General features: G+C 40.7%; 1 protein-coding gene across 2 annotated transcripts in view; it reads right to left on the reverse strand.

Moving 5' to 3' along the window:
- LOC127573148 (carbohydrate sulfotransferase 12-like) overlaps positions 1-18,171 on the reverse strand; it is a 31,867-nt gene extending 13,696 nt beyond the window's left edge. Inside the window, exon 1 of one of the 2 annotated variants that reach the window (XM_052021094.1) lies at positions 17,933-18,171. The gene's annotated coding sequence lies outside the window, so the exon portion shown is untranslated. Of the gene's footprint in view, positions 1-17,791 lie in introns of both variants that reach the window. The other variant, XM_052021096.1, reaches the window with a different exon arrangement.
- Positions 18,172-19,118: the final 947 nt, after the last annotated feature.

Below are 19,118 nucleotides of genomic sequence, written 5' to 3' on the forward strand. Positions count from 1 at the left end.
ATGGCAATAACCCACCACCATTATTTAACAGCCAAGGCCAACGTTGGATTCAAGGAATGGGTAAGGCTTGTGGATAAGGAAAGAGGTTAGGAAGTGGGGATATCACAGAAAGGGATGGGATTCGAGGATTGGGGTTCATGGGAGAAAAGCGGTGTAGGAGGAAGAGTTCAAGAGGATCATGGGTTAAAGTGTGGTAACTTAGTGGAAGTAGAGTAAAGCCGAGGAATTACTTTAAGAAGCCAGTGCATGAGTTGGCCATGCCTACTGCAGCTCCCCACAATGCAGCACAGAGAAAATGCCTGGTAGATGAAGAGCTCAGCAGCGTTGCACCGAGGCATTTGTTCATGTGTCCTTGGACTGGAGATGGCATGGCAAAGGAGGGCAAATTGACAAAATTTGGTGCTTCTTTCACATTTTGTGTTTATTGATTTCCAACATAAATTTATTTCATATCTCAGACTTCTGGGTGGTGATTGTGAATTCCATAAGACTGAATTTTCATTACCTGAACTACCATATCATGGGTATCACCTGCACTGCATGCCTCGTCAGTTTATTCTGGTGATGCATCTGTATTAGTATGAAAGCTATGAGATGCCTTGTTTATTTCTGTCTATGTTTGGGTAATTTAATCAGATAGTCATTTTAAAAATAAGCTAGTAACAGCAAAGCCAATTCCTTTCTGCTCCAAATTCATAACTTGCATATAGCAGAATTACTCTCAAAGTAGTAAAACAAATATATTACCACAAAGTAAATTAAAGGCAGCTGGATGCTTATTTAAGAACAAACTGAAAAAGTGTTATGAAAGATATTAGGGTACATAAAACATTGTGGGCTGTGGAACTAGGCTGTTATACCAAAATCGTTTTTACACTACTTGAATTCATTTTTTCCTAAAAATACCTCAATCAAGAAAGTAGAGATTAATCAAAATATATTTTAGATATTGTCAGCTTCATCCAAGAATTCAGTAAGGTAGAACCACAGAACTAAACTGCACACAATTCAGAAGAAACTGAAATCACATTCAGTGAATAAATGAGAATAGCTGGTTGGTAAGTGGTAAAGATTCATAACTGTAACTTCAGAACAATGCATTAAGGGAATTGTTTCAGTAGATTACAGGAAGTGTTAATAGATAGACAGTGAGCTTTGTTACCTAACAAAATGGAGGTTGACAAAATGTGACAAATAGAGGAAGGGTGTAATTTGTTCTCCTACACCAGTATCCCTCATCCTAATGAGCTCAAATCCTCAAAAATGCATGAATTCCAAGCAAGATCATTGTGAGCCCCATTTTGTAAACCTTGGTATTAAAGTACAAAACAGAAAGAGGATTAGTGAAAAACACTTACAAACATTTTAAAGCAGTAATTGCACAGAACCTGCAAATTTGGCCATATTTTGCAATGTGTGCACACATTTCTTGATGAAAGCTCATCCGCCGATAAACTGAAAAATAGAAAATGCTGAGAAAACTCAGCAAGTCAGACAGCACCAATGGAAAGAGAAATAGTTAATGTTACAGGTCTGGGACCCATTATCAGCTGAGTTTTTCCAGCATTTTCTGTTTTTATTTCAGATTTCCAGCATCGGCAGTTTCTTTGATTTTCAACAGGAAACAGGACAATTCTCATCCTTATTCTGTGTCTTTCCCAATTATGCCTTGTGCACATAATGGCATAATCAATGTGCTGAGCACATTGTTTGCTTAAAGGTGGAAATCTGATCAATAAAGACAAGATTTATGATCTGTACTAGTGATGAATTCAGCAAGTATCACCACACTGATAGTAGTGAAACCCATTTGATCTGAAGGGACATTATCCTACTATTCAAAAAAGCAGTCACTGTTTTAGCCAAGTTCAATGTTAATAAAAGCCACCCATGGCAAGGGAAGTCATTGTGGTCCAAGCTCATCCCTGATCTAATTGCAGCCAATCACAGAAATCATATCCCTCTTTGGAACAGTCAGATCAGGTGATGCACTACTGAAACCATCCTTCTACATCTCCCCAACCCCAACTTCCTGCTCTGTTCCTACCCTTTCCCTTAACTACATTGCAACTTCTGCAGCTGTCATGCAGAGAGCTCTTCGATAGTGCTGAGTTGTTTCTTATGGGTCAGTATGCAAACGTTGTTGCTGCTATGAACCTCACCAGTAACAGGTTGGTGTAATGTTTTCTTAAAGTAAAAATGTCCAAGTTTTGAGTTTTTGTCAACTCCAGATTTGGCATTAGTGCTAACTTTAGAACACATTTAGCTCAACAAAAATTGACATAAATAATAAACTGAAATGCTGAACGACTGCAAATTTGGAAATCAGAAATAAAAACAAAATGCTGAAAATACTCAGGTCAGGCAGCATCACTGAAGAGGAAAACAATTTTTCATGTCAACAATCTTTTATCTGAATGAGGAAAGATCACCGACTCTCTGACCTGCTCAGTGTTTCAAACATTTTCTATTTTTATGTTAACTATTTTGTTCTTGAGTTTTCATTTTATTATTTAGTTTTCTTACCAGTCCCGTATGATCAAAATTGACACTTGCTTCCCTTCCAGTTTTGCAGGTTTTGAGATAGTGGATTATGCCAATATTGGAACCACAGATTCTTCCACAGATGTGATAGGTGGCACTTGTTTAGGCAGGTGAGTACTTTGTGTGCTTCTGCCACTTATGCAGCCAGCATAAAATATTAAACGTTTCATTCCCTTCCCCCTCCCCTTTAAGTCTTGAACCCCAGTACTTATCACCTTTTAGCCCTATTCTTTAATTTTCATTTCATTCTCTGATTTCCCTATCTGTATTGTTTTCCCTTTTTAACCCATTTCAGTCTGAAAATTAATTCAAGCAGATAACCAAATGCAACTGTTATGGCTCTAAACTAGTAATCCAAAAGAGTTCAACTCTCAAGTGAAAGTTTAAAACAGCATTGATCAACCATGGCAGTTACTTAATTAGGATATAAATCCAACTGACTCACTGGTGTTATTTAGGAAAGAAAAACAATCAACTTTGATCCAACCCACAAGTGATTCTGTTCAATTAATTGTTTCTGAAATAGACCAAGACAACTTGCATAAGCAAAAATGGTTAGTCCTAGGCTAGGAACCCAAACACAAGTCTCACCATGACAGCTGCACACTACTAAGGCAGGGCTGCATTGTCAGAGGTACCACTGGTTTCATTAGAAGTGCAATATTTCAAATAAGATCTTAAACACACTCGAGGGTACAAAAACCAAGTGTAAAAGGCAAAATAGAAGCCATGGACTCAGAAGCCAGAGTGACAATGGAAATGCACATTGGGAAATTCAGGTTACACAGGCATAGACAAGATTAGGCTATGTCCTATCAGCAATTAACAATGAGAGGGGAAAACAGGAGACACCAAAGTTAAGGTCAGTGATCCCATGTAGGATGAAATTAATGTACACAGGATACTCTCAGTCTACGGCACAGACGTGCTGATATCCTGGTTCAGACAACAGGATAAATAGATGCCAGAAAGGTTAGGAGCAAGGAGAAAGGGGATCAGGAGGCCAAAAATAAAATGAAGTACTGCACGGGCTCCCCCAGTAACAGAAGACCTAACTTATGGAAATACGACTTTAAAATTTTAATGGGAAGAAAAGAATTTTTCAACATAGGAAAGTTACAGAAATGTAAACATTTTCAGGAGTTATGGAATTGGTGTAGCAGTTAACTTAAGTGTTCAAAAAACTGTTTACTTGCAACCTACCCACAGTAATCAAACAGACACCACTGTCTTCAAGAATTCAAGCTGCCAGTTCACAATGAGAGACCACAAGAGATTTACTTTGTAAACTGACAAGAATCTCTTCTATTGACACTTGTAAAATACTTCATCAAACAACATAACATTGAGCCACTGGATATGGGGCATTCTGATTCTGTACCATTCTAACTACACAGGGGAAGACAATAAATAAATGTTCTTGTTTATCAACCTTAATTGAAATTGTTCGTTTTTGACTTATGAAAAAAAAGTTTATGGACAGTCCTCAGGAACCAAACCTAGGGACTGCTTGTTTATAATAAACTTGGGTCAAGATCAGCAGCCAAAATGCATACACAAACTTGACACACAAGGACATCAATGCCATTTCAGTCAGGTGAAGGTAGTCCATATGGTTTAGCCTTCCCTCAATGATTTCCCATGAAATTGAACAGTCAATCCCTCCAACCACATGTATATCCTCCTAATCTTCCTCTCCTTATCTCGTCCAGCATACGGCATGTGAAAGAGGTTCTTTGTTAAAATCTACTTTCCAACTCCATAAAATATCTTTCTTTAAAACCGAGACAATTTGTGTTTTGCTTCCAACATGAATCACAACCTTGCTCTGCTTGCCAACCCCTCTCAATATTGTGCCAGACATTCTGAGGTCAGAGTGATACAGCACACAGAGTCAGGCCCTTTGTCCCACCAACTCTGTGCTGACCACATTTATACTAATCCCATTTTATTCCCTCCACATTTCCATCAACTCTCACATTCACCTACATACTAGGGGCAATTTACAATGGTCAATTAACCTACCAACCTGCATGTCTTTAGGATGTGGCAGGAAACCCAGTCCGAGGGAGAACATGCAAACTCCACAGAGACAGCACCGGAGGTCAGAATTAAACTCAAGGCATTGAAGCTGCAAGGCAGCAGCTCTACCACTTGCACCTCTGTGTCACCTAAGCAAGGATGGGGGGGCGGGTGGTGGAGTGGCATTTAGCCCTTGAAGTCTGTACCAGTTTCACGCAAAGGAAAGCCATCTAGTCCCACGCCTCTGCCCAGTCCCCCATAGCTTTGCAAATTTGTTTCCAAGTACTCATTTACCTCCCTTTTAACACTACAACTGAACTTGTCTCCACTAATGTTCCTGGCAGAATTTTCTAGACACTAACCACTTGCTAAATAACTTGTCACTTGTTCTTTTGATAATCACCTACATTCTAAGTCCCCTGGTTCTTCACCCTTTAACCCTTCCGTCTACTCTGTCTAGACCCTTCATGATTTTAAATAACCCCATCAGATCTCCTTTTCCAAGGAGAACAACCCCACATTCCATTCTATCCATACAACTTAAGTCTCTCATCCCTAGAATAATTTTAGTAAACATTTCCCACACCCACTTTATGGCTTTTACATCCATCTTAAAGTATGGCACCCAAAACAGGGTAATACTCTATTTGTGATTGGTTTTATAAAACGTATATCATCACTTCCTTGCTCTATTTATAAAATATCCCATTTTTAACCACCTTCTCAACAAATTATACTCACCTTTCCTAGATCAATCTGCTTTTGTGCTCTTTGGTTCAGGTTGCCTCCTCTCATTCTTCCTAACAAACTACAACACCTCACATACTTCAGGACGTCTTCCTTTGCTGTGACTCCAACAGCATCTATGATGGTGAAGATGGACTCATTTAATACCTTAGGCATGTCCTCTGCCTCCAAGAGTGGATTTTCTTTTCAGTCTCTGCTCACCCAAATCTCTATTCTTCCAAGTCTTTCCCTGTCCACACCTATAGAAGAGTATTGGATGCCCTTTTATGTTTGCTGCCAGTCTTTTCTCATAGTCTCTTTCTACCTTATTTCTGTTTGTTTATTGTGAACATTCTATAATCAGCTTGGTTTTCAGTTACATTAATACCCCTCTGTTATGGGAATGTCTCGTGACTGTAGAATGTGGGAAGTATAAGGAACAAGGTTGATGAACTTAGAGCGTGGGTAAGTACGTGGAACTGTGACGGGGTGGCCATTACAGAGACTTGGCTATCGCAAGGGCAGGAATGGCTGCTGGATATTTAGATGTTTCAAAAGGGACAGGGACAGAGGTAAGAGGTAGTGGAGTGGCTTTGCTGATCATGGACAGTATCACAGCTGTAGAAAGGGAGGATGTCCTGGAGGGATTGTCCACTGAATCAGTGTGGGTGGAAGTCAGAAACAGGAAGGGAGCGATCACTCTATTGGGAGTATTCTACAGCCTCCCCAATAGCAACAGAGACGCTGAGAAGCAGATCAGGAGGGAGATTTTGGAGAGGTGCAAAAATAACAGGGTTCTTGTCATGGGTGATTTCAACTTCCCTAATATTGATTGGCACCTCCTTTGTGTAAAGGGAATAGATGGGATAGAGTTTGTTAGGTATGTACAGGAAGGATTCCTGACAGTATGTGGACAGGCCGACTACAGGAGAGGCCATTCTGGACCTGGTACTAGGCAATGAGCCTGATCAGGTTTCAGACCTCTCGGTGGGAGAGCATTTTGGAGATAGTGACCATAACTCCTTGACCTTTACCATAACCTCGGGGAGGGGGAATATGGGAAAGTATTTAACCGGGGGAGGGGGAAATTATGATGCTATTAGGCAGGAACTTGGAACTGTAGATTGGGAACAGATGTCCTTGGGGAAGTGGACAGCAGAAATGTGGAGGTTGTTTAGGGAGTACTTGCATGGGGTTCTGGATAGGTTTGTCCCAATGAGGCAGGGTAAGGATGGTAGAGTGAAGGAACCGTGGTTGACAAGATGTAGAATATCTTGTCAAGAGGAAGAAACAAGCTTACCTGAGGTTTAGAAAGCATGGATCAGACAGGGCTCTGGAGAGTTACATGGTAGCCAGGAGGGAGCTTAAGAATGGACCTAGGAGAGCTAGAAGGGGGGCATGAGAAGTCCTTGGTGAGTAGGATCAAGGAAAACCCCAAGGCGTTCCACACGTATGTGAAGAATAGGAGGATGACTAGAGTGAGGGTAGGACTGATCAGGGATAAAAGAGGAAACATGTGCCTGGAGTCAGAAGAGGTAGGGGAGGTCTTTAATGAATATTTTGCTTCAGTATTCACCAGAGAGAGACCTTAACGTTTGTGAGGATGGCGTATAACAGGCTGATACGCTAGGGCATGTCAACGTGAGGAAAGAGGATGTGCTGGAACTTTTCGAAAACATTAGGATAGATAAGTCACCAGGGCTGGACAAGATATATCCAAGGTTATTATGGGAAGCGAGGGAAGAGATTGCTGCGCCTTTGGCAATGATCTTTGCGTTCTCATCTGGCCACAGGAGTAGTGCCAGATGATTGGAGGGTGGCAAATGTTGTTTCTTTGTTTAAGAAAGGGAGTAGGGATAACCCTGGGAATTACAGACCAGTGAGTCTTACTTCAGTGGGCAAACTACCAGAAAAGATTCTTAGAGACAGGATTTATGGACATTTGGAGAATCATAGGCTGATTAGGGACAGTCAGCATGGCTTTGAGAGGGGCAGGTCATGCCTCATGTGCCTGATTGAATTCTTTGAGGATGTGACAGACCATATTGATGAAGGTAAAGCAGTGGATGTGGTGTACATGGATTTTAGTAAGGCATTTGATAAGGTTCCTCATGGAAGGCTCATTCAGAATGTCAGGAGGCATGGGATCCAGGGAAACTTGGCTGTGTGGATTCAGAATTGGCTTGTACATAGAAGACAGAGAGTGGTGGTAGATGGACTGTATTCAGTCTGGAGGTAGGTGACCAGTGGTATTCTGCAGGGATCTGTTCTGGGACCCTTGCTCTTTGCGATTTTTATAAATGACTTGAATGAGGATGCGGAAGGGTGGGTTAGTAAGTTTGCTGATGATACAAAAGTTGGTGTTGTGGATAGTGTAGAAGGTTGCTGGAGATTACAGCAGGATGTTGATAGAATGCAGACCTGGGCTGAGAAGTGGCAGATGGAGTTCAACCCAGATAAGTGTGAAGTGATACATTTCAGGAGACTGAATTTGAAGGCAGAATACAAGGTTAATGGCAGGACTCTTAGCAGTGTGGAGGAACAAAGGGATCTTGGGGTCCACGTCCATAGATCCCTCAAGGTTGCCACACAGGTCGATAGTTTGTTAAGGTGTATGGTGAATTGGCCTTCATTAGTCATGGTATTGAGTTCAAGGTGACACTGCAGCTCCATAAAACTCTGGTTGGACCACACTTGGAGTATTGTGTTCAGTTCTGGTCGCCTCATTATAGGAAGGATGTGGAAGCTTTAGAGAGGGTGCAGAGGAGATTTACCAGATGCTGCCTGGATTGGAGAGCATGTCATATGAGGATAGGCTGAGTGAGCTCAAGCTTTTCTCTTTGGAGAGAAGGAAGATGAGAGGTGACTTAATAGCAGTGTACAAGAATGATAAGAGGCATAGATCGAGACAGACTTTTCCCCAGGGTGACAATGTCTAACACAAGAGGACATAATTTTAGGTGATTGGAGGAAGATAAGGGGGATGTCAGGTGCAAGTTTTTTTTTGTTTACACACACAGGGAGTGGTGGGTGCGTGGAACGCACTGCCGGCAGAGGTTGTGGGGGTAGATACATTAGAGACTCTTAGATAGCTCTTTCATGTGGCTATGTTGGAGGGAAGGGTTAGATAGATCTTAGAACAGGATAAAATGTCAGCACAACATTGTGGGCCGAAGGGCCTGTACTGTGCTGTAAATGTTCTATGTAGCTGAAATATTTCTACCTGAAAGACCTCCCATTGTTTAATTATAGTTTTACTTGCCAAACTTTGAGTCTAATTTCCAGACATGAATATCTATCCAAATATGAGGTTAGGGTAGGAGAGTGCTGCTGAGGTGAAAGGTCAGTGATGATCTTATCAAATGGTGGAAAAGGCCTACTCATGGTGTATTTCTTATATCTTGATGTTCTTACCTAGGCCAGATCTGTTCTCATCTAATTGAAATTGCCTCTTTTCCAACTGACTATTTTTACCTTGGAGTGCTCCAAATGTTTTCCCATAGCTATTCTATGATATTACAATCGCCGTTTCCTAGATGTTCCTCCACTGATATTTAATCCACTTAGCCTTGCTCATTTCCCACAGACCAGCAACACTATCTTCTCTATTGAGCCAGAAATGTACTAATCACTTTGTATTCAGGAACATTCCTAGCCTTCTAGCCAGTTAGGCTTCTGTATTGCTACATCATTATCTCACATGCTTAATGGCATCTGCAGTTCAACAATATTTAGTTTTAATCTTCTATGTACATACACTATAAATCTTAGACCTTATGTTCAATCTGGTTCTCTCCAAAAAAAAATTCTTACTTATTTCTTCCAGTCTTTCTTGCTCTTTTCCAATGCTACCCTGCCCCCAAAGTATCTCTTTCTACACCATACTTGTGGACTGAACATAGCCTCATTTGAAGATCATATAATTGCTTAGATTAGGGTTTTGCCAATTACTCAAGCACAAGCACCTTCCGTTCCAGATTTTTTTTTCCAAGTTAATGCAATGTTCCTGGGTATAGTAAGGATCCATAATGCACATCACCCTTGCATAACAGTCATCATAAGCTTAAAAGCCCACTGCATCAAGCTCTTGCAAGAATTGTTTCCCCACAAATGTTGGTCCTAAAAGAGGGAAACTTCTTATATCCAAACTTTAATACCTAACTGCTACAAAGAATACAATACTTAACACATCTTACCAAATCATACCTGCCATAATTCTTACAGGGTGTGATAACATTGATGCAAGGATAATTGCCTGGAGGAGTACCCAAAAACAGGGTCAAAGCCTCTAAGTTATTCAGAACAGACATAAGATTTCCTCCACCCACACCTCCAGAGTGGTAAATCTTTGGAATTATCTTTCAAAAGTAGCTGTGGAGGATCAGCAAGCATGACTGACAGAATAGCCTGCTGCTGCTATTTATGTTCTTGTATCCTTTATACAATACTACCAGTACAAAACTGTCTTTATCATCAAGTAAACAAATGAGTAGTAATGAACAGTTAAAATAAATTCAAGGGAGTCTGTTGGTCACACTCAATGGACTAAGTCATAACTTGGCTTTTCTCCAGGCACTTTTCAATCTACTATTTACTACACTCTAATAAGTCTTTTACAATACTGGCACAAATTTAATCTTAATCTTTAACTGTTAAAATGAGCGCCAGATCTAAAGTGTCAGCTAATGGTAAAGGTACTGGAGACCAATCTACTTTGGAAGCTATTTCTAATCTGGATAGAAAGTTTGACCGGAGCTTTGATGAATTGAAGTCCAGTTTAAAGGACTTTGAAGACAAATAAAATACTCTTATCCAGGAAAACGCCAAACAAATACAACTAATTGCTGAATTCGACTAAGCTGGTAAAGAGAGAGATGCCAAACTCCATTCACTTGAAAAAGCCTTAATTATGACCAAGCAAAACCTGGAAAAGCAACAGAGGATCATCGACCTGGAAGGACGTAGCAGCAGAAAAAATTTAAGAATCATCAATTTTCCAGAGAACACCGAGACTGGTAACCCTACGGAATTCTTTTCTAAACTTTTGGTCGATGTGTTTGGCTCTGAAACGTTCCCTGTTCAGCCCATTCTGGATAGAGCTCACAGAGCATTAAGATCCAAACCTGCTCCAGATCAAAAACCTCACCCAGTAATACTGGGATTCCATTATGTCAACATCAAGGAACTCTTGATTTGTACCGCTCGTGGACATGGAATGATTCAATTTAAACAATGGAAGTTTCGAATAGTTGAAGATTACACCCCAGAAGTTATGAAAGAAAGGCTGACCTACAAACCAATTATGGCTCGTCTCTATCAAAGCAATTATCATCCTGCATTATTATTCCCAGCAAAGTTGAGAGTTACACTACCTGATAAATCTCGCAAATAGTTTAAATCTGTCCAAGAGGCAGAGGAATTTCTTTTGAACTAGCTTTTAATTTTAGAAGCTAAGCAATACGGAAGAGACAATGTTTTTCCTTTGATTTACTACCTGCTTGCTTTATTATCCAATTAATTTTTAGATTTAAACCTTTTTCCCTCTTAATATTTTTAATGTTTTAATAATAATTAAGAATTTAACAAAATGACTGATCGCTTGCTTTCTTTTTGAAATAATTATTAAACTATATTTTTTTAAATGTCAACTGTTAATGCCCTTTGGCTCTGTTTCAATCTCACAACTATGTTGTTAGTTCGATACCCTTGTTCGGATTATGTTGTTCACCTTTAGAGAAAACATGGGTGGTTTGTATATTTTTCAATTTGGATTACTGCCACCAATAGAACTGGGGTTAGTTCAATTAGAGGGTAGCTTTCTGGCTGTCTATTGGCTAGTTTTCAGGCTGTTGGGGGAGGGGGTGGGGCTGTATTTAGGTTTTCTTCTGGGCTAAACTACAAATTTTTCTAAATTGTCATCATATCCATTTCCTCATTGAACTTTTTTTTTTAACTTCTTCCTGCTGGTAAGACACGCATATACCAAGATTAACCCTTTACATACCATATGTTTTTTAATCTGTTAAAATGGATGACTATTGATTTTATTTCATGGAATGTTAACAGCTTAAACAATCCGGTTAAGCGCAAGAAGGTTTTTAAAGTTTTTCATAGATTAAATGCTCAGATTATTTTCGTTCAGGAGACTCACATCAAGAAGAAAGATAATCAATTTTTTTTTAGATTTTGGAGGTGTCAACAGTTCCATTCAAATTCACAAGCAAAGGTGAAAGAAGTTTCTATTTTTATAGACTCCTCAATTTTGTTTGTCCATCATGAGACAATATCAGACCCAAGTGGTAGATTTTTATTAATTACTGGTCTACTTCATAACAAAAAAGTTGTTATGGTTAATGTTTATTTTCTTTATTTTACAGCGTGGTAACAGGCCCTATCGGCCCAATGAGTCCGCACCGCCCATTTTAAACCCCAAATTAACCTACCCGTATGTCTTTAGAATGTGGGAGGAAACCGGAGCACCCGGAGGAAACCCACACAGACACGGGAGAACGTAGAAACTCCTTACAGACAGTGACGGGAATCGAACCCCGATCACTGGCGCTGTAATAGCGTCGCGCTAACCACTAAGCTGCACCCAATGTAGATCACCCTGAATTTTTTAAACATCTGTTTGCATTTTTTTCTAATTTAAATGAATACACTGATTATGGGTGGAGATTTTAAACTGCTATCTAAACCCTTCAATGGATAGATCTGTGTCAAATCCTGCACTTCCAAACAAATCTGCTGTCTTTATTAATTCCTTCTTAGTTGAATCTGGGATTTTAGATGTTTGGAGATTTTTACACCCATACGATAAAAGAATTTTCATTCTTTTCTCACGTCTACCATAATTACTCGAGGATTGATTTTTTTTTATTGATGCTAGACTAGCTCCACTTACTATGGACTGTAAATACGATGCAATTGCCATTTCTGATCATGCACCACTGAGTTTATCAATTAAATTACCAGAAGTATCCTTTGATGTCAGACAACGGCGATTTAACCCTTCTCTATTAAAAGACTTAAATTTCGTCCAATTTATTAAAGAACAGATTTCATTTTTCTTTTAGAACTAATTTTACTGAAGAAAGCTCCAGTGGGATAATATGGGATACTTTTAAAGCATATATCCGTAGTCAAATTATTTCATATTCCGCTGGATTGAAAATACGAACCAATAACGAAATACGTATATTAGCTGATAAGATTAAAGAAATCAGTAAAAAATATTCTGATACTCCTAATCTGGAGCTTTTTAAAAAGAGAACAGAACTCCAATTACAACATTGTTTATTATTAACATCTTCAATTGAAAATCTACTACTAAAAAACAAAAGTCAATTTTATATACGTGGTGACAAATCTGGTAAATTATTGGCCAACCAATTGAAAGCTACTTTATCTAAACATCAGATTAATAAAATTTGTAGACCAGATGGTACCTACACGATAGATCAGGTTCAAGTTAACAAATCCTTTCAAGAATTTTATTCTTCTTTATACCAATCAGAATCCCGAGGATCCTACATTAATGCATGAATTTTTAAGAGATTTGAAGATTTCCCCAATTATCCTTAAATGAATGTTCTACATTAGATGATCCCATCTCAGAGGAAGAAATAAAGAAAGTAATATTTTCAATGAACTCCAGTAAAGCACCCAGCCCTGACGGATATACAGCTGAATTTTTTTTAAAATCCTTTTCTGATATTCTTGTTCCCTGGTTAGCCAAAATTTTTAAAGATGCTCTATCAGTAGGTAAACTACCACAATCTTTCTATGAAGCAACTATTTCTTTCATTCTTAAAAAGGATAAAGATCCCACGGATTGTGCATCCTATAGACCTATTTCTTTATTAAATGTAGATTCAAAAATATTTTCCAAAATATTGACCTTTAGATTGGAAAAGGTTCTTCCACAAATTATCTCTGAAGACCAGACAGGATTTATTCAGAATCATTATTTACATTTTAATATTAGGAGATTAATGAATATTATATATCCCATCATCCCAAATTCCAGAACGTGTTGTTTCATTAGATGCTGAAAAGGCGTTGACAGTCGAATGGGAATATCTATTCATTACACTTCAAAAATTTAATTTTAGTCCTAAACTTATATCTGTGATTAAAATAATTTATTATACACCTATGGCTTCCATACTTACTAATAATCAAAGATCTCCTTTGTTTAGGCTTTTAAGGTACTAGACAAGGTTGCCCGTTAAGCCCTTTATTATTTGATATTGCTTTAGAACCCTTGGCTATTGCATTCCGGGACTCTTCAAATATATGTGGCATTACTCGCGGACAGAAGATTCATAAGACATCTCTTTACGCAGATGACCTGTTACTTTATATTTCTAATCCAGAGGAATCTATCCCCGCAGTACTATCACTACTAGATCAGTTTAGTGTTTTTTTTGGTGATAGATTAAATCTTAATAAGAGTGAACTTTTACCATTAAATATGCAAACCCCAATTTATAGGCAATTACCTTTTAGATTGGTAACTATTTTATGTATTTAGGTGTTAAAATTACCAAGGAACACAAGGACTTAAAGCTAATCTATTGCCTTTAATTGACCATGTTAAACAATTATTTACTAAATGGCCTCGTCTTTATCATTGGGAGGCCGAATTAATGCGGTTAAGATGAACATTCTACCAAAATTTTTATATTTATTTCAAGCGATTCCAACTTTCGTCCCAAAATCTTTTTTTGACACTATTGATTCTAAAATTCTTTCATATATTTGGCAGAATAAAAACCCAAGATTAAGAAATATTTTCAAAAACTAAAAAAGGATGGTGGTATGGCCCTGCCTAACTTTAGATTATATTATTGGGCAATTAATATCAGATATTTAATTTTTTGTACACAATATTCAGATGTAATTCAATGCCCTAAATGGGTACACCTTGAGCACCAATCAGTACTTGAATTTTCATTAGTTTCTACTTCAGGAGCTTCACTCCCTTTTGCAATTACCAAATTAAGTAAACATATGACTAACCCAATTGTTAAACATACAATATGAATATGGTTTTCAATTTTGTAAATTTTTTGGATTGAATAAAATTAACCTGTCAAGTCCCATTCAATATAATTTTTTCTTTCATCCATCCGGAGTTGACGCAGCTTTTTCCATATGGAAAAGGAAGGGAATAGTATGCTTTCGTGATTTATTCATTGATAACTGTTTTTCATCTTTTGAACAATTGTCTAAAAAATACAATTTGCCTGGATCACATTTTTTTTGATATTTGCAGATTAGAAACTTTTAAAAAGCTACTATACCCTCTTTTCTGACACCTTACAAAACTGAAATTACAGAAAAAATTTTAGGTCTTAATCCTTATCAGAAGGGCTTGATAGCAATAATCTATGATTTAATTATGAAAATAGACGCAGAATCACTGGACAAAATTAAGAAGGAATGGGAAAGCGAACTCCAGATATCTTTACCTACAGAGACTTGGAAGAAAATTCTTCATTTAGTTAATACATCTTCAATGTGTGCCAGACACTCTTTAATACAGTTTAAGGTAGTTCACAGGACCCATATGTCAAAAGATAAGCTAGCTCGTTTTTAATCACCATATAAATCCTATATGTGACAGATGTAAATCGAATGTGCCTTCTTTGACACGTTTTGGTCCTGTCCTCTTTTGGAAAAATATTGGAAAGACATTTTTAACATTATTTCAAATGTATTGAAGATTGATTTACAACCTCACCCTATCACTGCAATTTTTGGATTACCAAGGATAGAGTCTGGCCATTTATCTGCTTCCACTAACTGTATGACTGCCTTTGTTACATTAATGGCCAAATGATCCATTTTGCTTAAGTGGAAGGATCCAATACCCCCTACTACTTTTCAATGGTTCTCTCAAACTATATCATCTTTAAACTTGGAAAATTAGGAGTGGTACTGTTGATCCTTCGTTTAAATTTGAAGATATTTGGAGTCCATTTATTCATTTTCACATGATATAGATCCCCTTTCAATAACTTTCCAACTTAGAGGAACGGAGTTGACGACATAATATTGCTCTGTTTCTACTAAGAAATTTTAGTCCAGTTTTTTTTTTGTTTTTGTTTTGAAATTTTTCTGTTTAGCTTAGTTTGGTTTGATATATTCATGATTTTTCTTATTGATTTGATTTTTTTCTTTCTTTATTTATATAACAAATCTTTTTCTTTTCTTTCTTTTATATTATATTCATTTACTAAGAGATCCTTGGATCTACAGATTTTTTTTATATTTTATTATTCTTTATTATCTATGCCATGATTGTTCTGATCTCGTTGTATTACATATACAAACATTGATGTTATATATTAATCTGTATTAATTTGAAAATTAATAAAAAAATTGAAAAGAAATTCAAAATACATAATCCTTTACAATTTATGACTAACTCACTTCTGCTGAACTTCAATGTTTTAGTGTCCTGCAATTTGAGATTAGTTTCCTGGAGAGCAACTTGTCATTATCTTAAACTACACAAACCGGAAAAGGCAAGTCATGTCTTCTATCGAATCAATATTATTATTCACATTTAAAAAATCTTTAGACCGCCAGTCAAATTTCACCAGAATGAATACTGGGTGCACACATTTCTAGTCACGCTGACTGTTTCTAACCCTTTCTGAGTGAGCACAGGAACCGAAAATGCTGTCGATACTAGGAGCCCTTGGTCCAAGAGACTACGTTACTTATAAGCAGTCTGAAATCCAAACAAAAAAAAGATCTAAAATATATACCATAGCACATTCAAACAAGGTTTTTGTCTTTGGGCGTATTCCTAAATCTTTGGAATCTGTAACTTGAAGATTCACCGGAATCTATAACTGAGTAACTCCACCCATCCCCCTCTCTTCCCCCACCCTCCCACCCCCATCCACCAACCACCCCCCCCACAACCCTCCTTCCCCCGACACACCCACCCCAAACAAAAAAAATCTAAAATATATACTGTGGCACATTCAAACATGTTTTTGGTCTTTGGGCGTATTCACAAATCTTCAAATTACAGATTCCAGTAACTCCACCCCTCTCTTTTCCCTTCCTCCTCCCTACCCCTTTTCTCCTCTACCTCCCCGACCACTCCCCCTCAACCAAGAAACCCCCTCTCCCACCCCTCCCTCCCTGTTTCCCCCCTCCCCCCCACCATCTTTATGATCTGCCCATCTCCTCTCCTCCCCCAACCTTTATTCCATGTTCCACTTCCAGATTCCTCCTCCTTCAGTCCTTTGCCTCTTCCACCTATCGCCTCTCAGCTTATTACATCTTCCAACCCCCCACCCAGCTTCCCCCAAACCCCCAACCCCAAACAAAAGAAGATCTAAAATATATACCGTGGCACATTCAAACATGTTTTTGGTCTTTGGACATATTCTTAAATCTTCAAGTTACAGATTCCAGTAACTCCACCCCTCCCTTTTCCCTTCCTCCTCCCTCCCCGTTCCCCCACCCTCCTCCCCCACTCTATCGCAACCCCGTCCTCCTTAATTCTCCCACCCCTCCCCCTCCAGCCCCTCACCCACCCACACTCACCCCCCCACCCAACCTCCCCCCTCCAGCCCTGCGACCCACCCACCTTCAAGACCCCCTGCCTTAATGACCTGCCCATCTCCTCCCCTAGCCTTTATTCTATGTTCCACTTACGGATTGTTTCTTCTTCAGCCTTTTGCCTCCTCCACCTATCACTTCTCAGCTTATTACATCTTACCCCCACTCACCCACCCACAACCTCCCCCCCTCATCTCCACACCTTCGCCCTCCCCACCCTCCTCACCCCTACCCACCTTTGCCCCCTCACACATCCACCCACCCCCCTTCCCCCTACCCACCCTAAACAAAAAAAGATCTAAAAATATGTGGCTCATTCAAATGTGGTTTTGTTCTTTGGACGTATTCCTAAATCTTCAAGTTACAGATTCCAGTAAATCCACCCTTTTTCCCCACCCACTCGCCTACCTACCTGCCCTCTTCCCCAACTCACCCAGCTACCTACACCCCCTTCCACCACTCGCCCACCTACCTAACCCCTTCCCCGATTCACCCACCCTTCCCATCACCTGGCTGCGTGTGCTGATCCCCCTCCTCATTCTGGCTTCTGCCCTCTTTCTTTCCAGCCCTGATGAAGGGTCTCGGATCAAATCATCGACTGTTTATTTCCCTTCATAGATCCTGCCTGACCTGTTGAGTTCCTCCAGCAGTTTTTGTGTATTTCAACAGATTGCTCTGTCCAGTTTTATAACTATCAAACTAAAATATAAAATAAAATTCTCTTTTCTATTTCAGAGCAGTGAAATAGAAAGTGCAAAGTCAGTGAGGAAAGCCTAAATGCGCCCTTCACCCACACCCCCTCCCCCCTCGTGGAGTTTCCCCTTCACAATGTCGTCTTTATTTCTTTTAGGCTGACAGTTATTTTCCTTTGCCTTGATATTATTAGTTCTCTCCCGGCGGGGTCCCTTACCTTCTCGCCCCTGCTTAGTACCTTTTCGAGGGGTGGGTGGGTGGGTGGGGGGTTGGTCGCAACTATTGCCCGGGTGCAGATTCGTCACCTCCCCGCGGGACCAGGGCTTCCCTTCCCCGACACACAGCCGCCTCTCCTCACCCGGGGGGGTACTCGGCTCGGCTCTCCCTCCAGAGACACCAGCCTCTCCTCTTGCGTGCTATTCTCTGAAAAACACTCCGCCGCTCTCTCGAAGGTCCGGGCGGCCGAAGCGCTGACTCGCTGAGGTGATGAGGATACAGATGCAGCAGCCACCGCCGCCGTGCCTCGCGTCCATGGCAGTGCACGGACAGGTAATGATCCGGTAACTAACTACGGATGCCACATCCCGACCGACTGCAGCCCGCCCGCCAGCCGGACTGCTATGTCTCGCGAGAGAAGCCGGTGCCACCTGCCGACGCCCCGTGACTCGGCGGTTTGCGAGGCTGCGCAGTGTGGACTGATGGCCGCGCAAAGTGCTGGAGCCACGTGTTGACTGGTCGACAGCGCCGGAGCTGCAACCGTGACGCCGTCCGAAGTTTGCCCGGCTGCAGGAAAACATGATCATTGTGCGTAAGCAGTCATCCTGCCGCACTCAGTTCAAGAAGGGAGGAATGGGAAGTTTTTTTTAAATGTTGCTGATGCTGGCCATCTGAAACAAAAACAGGAAATGCTGGGTTAAAGAGTTAAAGTTTCAGGCTCAAGACCTTTCCTCGGAACTGGGAAGTGGAGCAGTTTTGCAAGATAATTACCCAGATGGAGACACTGATATTGACTACTATTATTACCATTAATTATCAGACACGTCCCCCCAACGATTCCCCCTCCCCCCCAACCACTTTCACCCCCCTCCCCTCCCCTCCCTCCCCCTCCCTCCCCCTCCCTCCCCCTCCCTCCCCTCCCCTCCCTCCCTCCCCCTCCCTCCCCTCCCTCCCCTCCCCCTCCCTCCTCGCCCCCTCCTCTCACCCCCTCCTCTCCCTCCCTCCTCTCGCCCCATCCTCTCCCTCCCTCCTCTCCCCCCTTCCCTCACCTCCCTCCTCTCCCCCCTTCCCTCCTCTCCCCACTCCCCCCCTCCTTCCTCTCCCCACTCCCCCCTCCCTCCTCTCCCCCTCCCTCCTCTCCCCACTCCCCCTCCCCCCTCTCCCCCCTCTCCCCCCTCCTCTCCCCCCCTCTCCCCTTTCCCCTCCTCTCCCCCCCTCTCCCCTTTCCCCTCCTCTCCCCCCTCCTCTCCCCCTCCCCCCCTCCCCCCCTCCCCCTCCCCCTCCCCCCCTCCCCCTCCCCCCCTCCCCCTCCCCCTCCCCTCCTCTCC

This window comes from Pristis pectinata, chromosome 8 (assembly GCF_009764475.1).
Source record: "Pristis pectinata isolate sPriPec2 chromosome 8, sPriPec2.1.pri, whole genome shotgun sequence".
NCBI lineage: Eukaryota > Metazoa > Chordata > Chondrichthyes > Rhinopristiformes > Pristidae > Pristis > Pristis pectinata.